Source organism: Chrysemys picta, unplaced genomic scaffold, assembly GCF_011386835.1.
Source record: "Chrysemys picta bellii isolate R12L10 unplaced genomic scaffold, ASM1138683v2 scaf107, whole genome shotgun sequence".
NCBI lineage: Eukaryota > Metazoa > Chordata > Testudines > Emydidae > Chrysemys > Chrysemys picta.
In genome coordinates this window covers 122501-127500 of record NW_027052814.1, presented here as the reverse complement: position 1 = coordinate 127500, position 5000 = coordinate 122501, and the positions used below count along the sequence as shown (strand labels likewise).

At 70.7% G+C, this 5000-nt stretch overlaps 1 non-coding gene across 1 annotated transcript; it reads left to right on the top strand.

Moving 5' to 3' along the window:
- The first annotated feature begins 3270 nt into the window (after window positions 1-3270).
- LOC135978040 (5S ribosomal RNA) lies at window positions 3271-3389 on the top strand. The gene has a single exon (XR_010595471.1). It is a non-coding gene; the product is annotated as a 5S ribosomal RNA (ribosomal RNA).
- Window positions 3390-5000: the final 1611 nt, after the last annotated feature.

Below are 5000 nucleotides of genomic sequence, written 5' to 3'. Positions count from 1 at the left end.
TAGAGACATGGACCAGGCCGCCCTGGGCTCACCTTCCCCGGCCGCAGCGAGGGACTGCCTCCCGGTCGACTGGATCGGGCCCCTGGAAGTCTGGAAAAAGAAGAATGGAACCTGACGCCTCCGAGGAGGGGGCGCCCAGGGAAGGAGGGAGATCCGGGTTGACCTGCTGACCGGACGGGAAAGAGGCCACCGGGCGTCCCCCCCCTTAAAACCTAGGGGTTGACCTGGTGGCCGGAAAGCGAACCGGCCAGCAGGTGAACCCTTTCGATTCCACGGGTTGACCTGGTGCCCGGGAAGCGAACCGGCCAGCAGGTGAACCCGTTCGATTCCACGGGTTGACCTGGTGCCCGGGAAGCGAACCGGCCAGCAGGTGAACCCGTTCGATTCCACGGGTTGACCTGGTGCCCGGGAAGCGAACCGGCCAGCAGGTGAACCCGTTCGATTCCACGGGTTGACCTGGTGCCCGGGAGGGGACTCTGAAAATTTTTCAGCCCTTTCGACTCGGGGTTGACCTGGTGGCCGAGAGGGGACTCGCACGGCAGGCAAGCCGCCCTGGGCTCACCCTCCCCGGCCGCAGCGAGGGACTGCCACCCGGCCGACTGGATCGGGCCCCTGGAAGTCTGGAAAAAAGAATGGAACCTGACGCCTCCGAGGAGGGGGCGCCCAGGGAAGGAGGGAGATCCGGGTTGACCTGCTGACCGGACGGGAAAGAGGCCACCGGGCGTCCCCCCCCTTAAAACCTAGGGGTTGACCTGGTGGCCGGAAAGCGAACCGGCCAGCAGGTGAACCCGTTCGATTCCACGGGTTGACCTGGTGCCCGGGAAGCGAACCGGCCAGCAGGTGAACCCGTTCGATTCCACGGGTTGACCTGGTGCCCGGGAAGCGAACCGGCCAGCAGGTGAACCCGTTCGATTCCACGGGTTGACCTGGTGCCCGGGAGGGGACTCTGAAAATTTTTCAGCCCTTTCGACTCGGGGTTGACCTGGTGGCCGAGAGGGGACTCGCACGGCAGGCAAGCCGCCCTGGGCTCACCCTCCCCGGCCGCAGCGAGGGACTGCCTCCCGGTCGACTGGATCGGGCCCCTGGAAGTCTGGAAAAAAGAATGGAACCTGACGCCTCCGAGGAGGGGGCGCCCAGGGAAGGAGGGAGATCCGGGTTGACCTGCTGACCGGACGGGAAAGAGGCCACCGGGCGTCCCCCCCCCCTTAAAACCTAGGGGTTGACCTGGTGGCCGGAAAGCGAACCGGCCAGCAGGTGAACCCGTTCGATTCCACGGGTTGACCTGGTGCCCGGGAAGCGAACCGGCCAGCAGGTGAACCCGTTCGATTCCACGGGTTGACCTGGTGCCCGGGAAGCGAACCGGCCAGCAGGTGAACCCGTTCGATTCCACGGGTTGACCTGGTGCCCGGGAAGCGAACCGGCCAGCAGGTGAACCCGTTCGATTCCACGGGTTGACCTGGTGCCCGGGAGGGGACTCTGAAAATTTTTCAGCCCTTTCGACTCGGGGTTGACCTGGTGGCCGAGAGGGGACTCGCACGGCAGGCAAGCCGCCCTGGGCTCACCCTCCCCGGCCGCAGCGAGGGACTGCCACCCGGCCGACTGGATCGGGCCCCTGGAAGTCTGGAAAAAAGAATGGAACCTGACGCCTCCGAGGAGGGGGCACCCAGGGAAGGAGGGAGATCCGGGTTGACCTGCTGACCGGACGGGAAAGAGGCCACCGGGCGTCCCCCCCCCCTTAAAACCTAGGGGTTGACCTGGTGGCCGGAAAGCGAACCGGCCAGCCGGTGAACCCGTCCGATTCCACGGGTTGACCTGGTGGCCGGGAAGCGAACCGGCCAGCAGGTGAACCCGTTCGATTCCACGGGTTGACCTGGTGCCCGGGAGGGGACTCTGAAAATTTTTCAGCCCTTTCGACTCGGGGTTGACCTGGTGGCCGAGAGGGGACTCGCACGGCAGGCAAGCCGCCCTGGGCTCACCCTCCCCGGCCGCAGCGAGGGACTGCCACCCGGCCGACTGGATCGGGCCCCTGGAAGTCTGGAAAAAAGAATGGAACCTGACGCCTCCGAGGAGGGGGCGCCCAGGGAAGGAGGGAGATCCGGGTTGACCTGGTGACCGGACGGGAAAGAGGCCACCGGGCGTCCCCCCCTTAAAACCTAGGGGTTGACCTGGTGGCCGGAAAGCGAACCGGCCAGCCGGTGAACCCGTCCGATTCCACGGGTTGACCTGGTGGCCGGGAAGCGAACCGGCCAGCAGGTGAACCCGTTCGATTCCACGGGTTGACCTGGTGCCCGGGAGGGGACTCTGAAAATTTTTCAGCCCTTTCGACTCGCGGTTGACCTGGTGGCCGAGAGGGGACTCGCACGGCAGGCAAGCCGCCCTGGGCTGACCCTCCCCGGCCGCAGCGAGGGACTGCCTCCCGGCCGACAGGATCGGGCCCCTGGAAGTCTGGGGGGGGGGGGGAATCGCCCCACGCCTCCGAGGAGGGCTGCCCGGGCGGGCCTGGCCCCGGAGCTCGAAAAAAAAAAAAAGGATCGGGCCCACTAGAGACATGGACCAGGCCGCCCTGGGCTCACCCTCCCCGGCCGCAGCGAGGGACTGCCTCCCGGCCGACTGGATCGGGCCCCTGGAAGTCTGGGGGGGGGGGGAAATGGAACCTGACGCCTCTGAGGAGGGGACGCCCAGGGAAGGAGGGAGATCCGGGTTGACCTGGTGACCGGACGGGAAAGAGGCCACCGGGCGTGCCCCCGTTAAAACCCCTAGGGGTTGACCTGGTGGCCGGAAAGCAAACCGGCCACTGGGTAGGCCGGTCGGCAACCTAGGGGTTGACCTGGTGGCCGGGAAGCGAACCGGCCAGCAGGTGAACCCGTCCGATTCCACGGGTTGACCTGGTGCCCGGGAGGGGACTCTGAAAATTTTTCAGCCCTTTCGACTCGGGGTTGACCTGGTGGCCGAGAGGGGCCTCGCACGGCAGGCAAGCCGCCCTGGGCTCACCCTCCCCGGCCGCAGCGAGGGACTGCCCCTCCCCACCCCCCGGCTGACAGGATCGGGCGCACTGGAAGTCCGGGACAGTATTTTCCCCGACGCCGGGGAGGGCGGGCGGAGGGGCTCTGGCGGCCAGCCCGGGCCCCGGAGCTCGAAAAGGAAAAAAGGACCGGGCCCGCGAGAGACGGGGGCCCTGCCGCAGGGGGGGGGGCAGTCCGACCGGGGCTCACCGTGCGGCAGGCCCGGGCGTCGGCAGGGGAAAGCGGGCGAGGAGGCGCGGGGCCGGGTGCCTACGGCCATACCGGACCGAACGCCCCCGATCCCGTCCGATCTCGGAAGGTAAACCGTCCCGGGCCTGGCTAGTACTTGGATGGGTGACCGCCTGGGAATCCCAGGTGCCGTAGGCAGCTTTTCCCGGTCCGAGTCAGCTCTCTCTCCTTTTCTGGGGGGGAAGGAGAGGGGGGGACGGGCCGGAAAGCCCCTCGTCGCTCCTGCCGAGTCGGAGGTCGCGGCCGCAGGTCACGGGTCTGGGCGCCTGGGGTCCGGCTCCCCACCCACCCGGCTTCCTCCGCGGAGGACCCCCCCCGGGGCCACCGAAGCCGCTGGGGGAGACGCCGGGCATGGGGCGGACTGGCCCGGACCCTCCCGGCCGCCGGCCCGCAGGTCCGCCCCGAATCCCCCCCCGCGGCCACCCAGGCCAGGCCTGGCCAGGCGGGACGGACGGCGGGTGTCCAGCGCCCAGCGGCTTCCTCCAGCGGGGACCCACGGACCCCAAAGCCGCAGGGGGAGGCCCCGGGCCTGGGACGGACTCGCTCGGACCCCCTGCGCCCGGCCGCCGGCCCGCGGGACCGCCCCGAATCCCCCCGCGGCCACCCAGGCCAGGCCTGGCCAGGCGGGACGGACGGCGGGTGTCCAGCGCCCAGCGGCTTCCTCCAGCGGGGACCCACGGACCCCAAAGCCGCAGGGGGAGACCCCAGGCCCGGGACCGACTCGCTCGGACCCCCCGCCTCCCCTGCGCCCGGCCGCCGGCCCGCGGGACCGCCCCGAATCCCCCCGCGGCCACCCAGGCCAGGCCTGGCCAGGCGGGACGGACGGCGGGTGTCCAGCTCCCAGTGGCTTCCGCCAGCGGGGACCCACGGACCCCAAAGCCGCAGGGGGAGGCCCCGGGCCCGGGACGGACTCGCTCGGACCCCCCGCCTCCCCTGCGCCCGGCCCCCGGCCCGCGGGACCGCCCCGAATCCCCCCGCGGCCATCCAGGCCAGGCCTGGCCTGGCGGGCCGGTGTGCAGCTCCCCCGGGCTTCCTCCCCCGACGACCCGCGCCCCCCTGAGCCGCAGGCGGAGACCCCGGCCCCGGGGCGGACCGGCCCGGGCTCGCCCGAGCCCCCTGCGCCCGGCCCGCAGGACCGCCCCCCCGAATCCCCCGGGAGAGGCCCGGCCTGCACGCCACTGACGACCCGCGGCCCCCAAAGTCGCAGGAGGCGCCCCCCCCCCCCGGTTAGCCCCGTCTCGCTCCGCGCCCCCCGCCCCTCGCTGCCGGGACCGGGCGCCGCCCCAGAGTCAGCCGCAGCCGGCCGGCCTGAGAGCTGCCCTCCTGTGGACGACGGTGAGTTTACCTTGATACTAACCGGCCGTCAGCCAGGTCAACCCCATTGCTAGACTGGGGTGGACCTGGTGGCCGAGTGGGGACTTGGAACATTTGACAGCTGCTTCCCGGGGCTTGACCGGTTGTCCTGAACGCCCCCCACCCCCACCCCCAGCCCCCGGCTCCTGCTCCCCTCTCCCCAGCCTCGGTGCTCCGCTCCCTGCCTCGGAGGCTGCCTCTCTGCGGCGCCTGCATCGCCTCCGAGGACGCGCACCCTCCGGAGGCTGGACGTAAACCCACCACTGCCGCCGACCCGGCTCTCCGAGGGACGACTGTGAGGCCCCCCACCCCACCCCACCCCCGGACCGCCCTGGGGACGACTGCTAAGCCTCCCCCACCGGACCGCCCGGGGGAAGACTGCGACGCCTCCCGCCA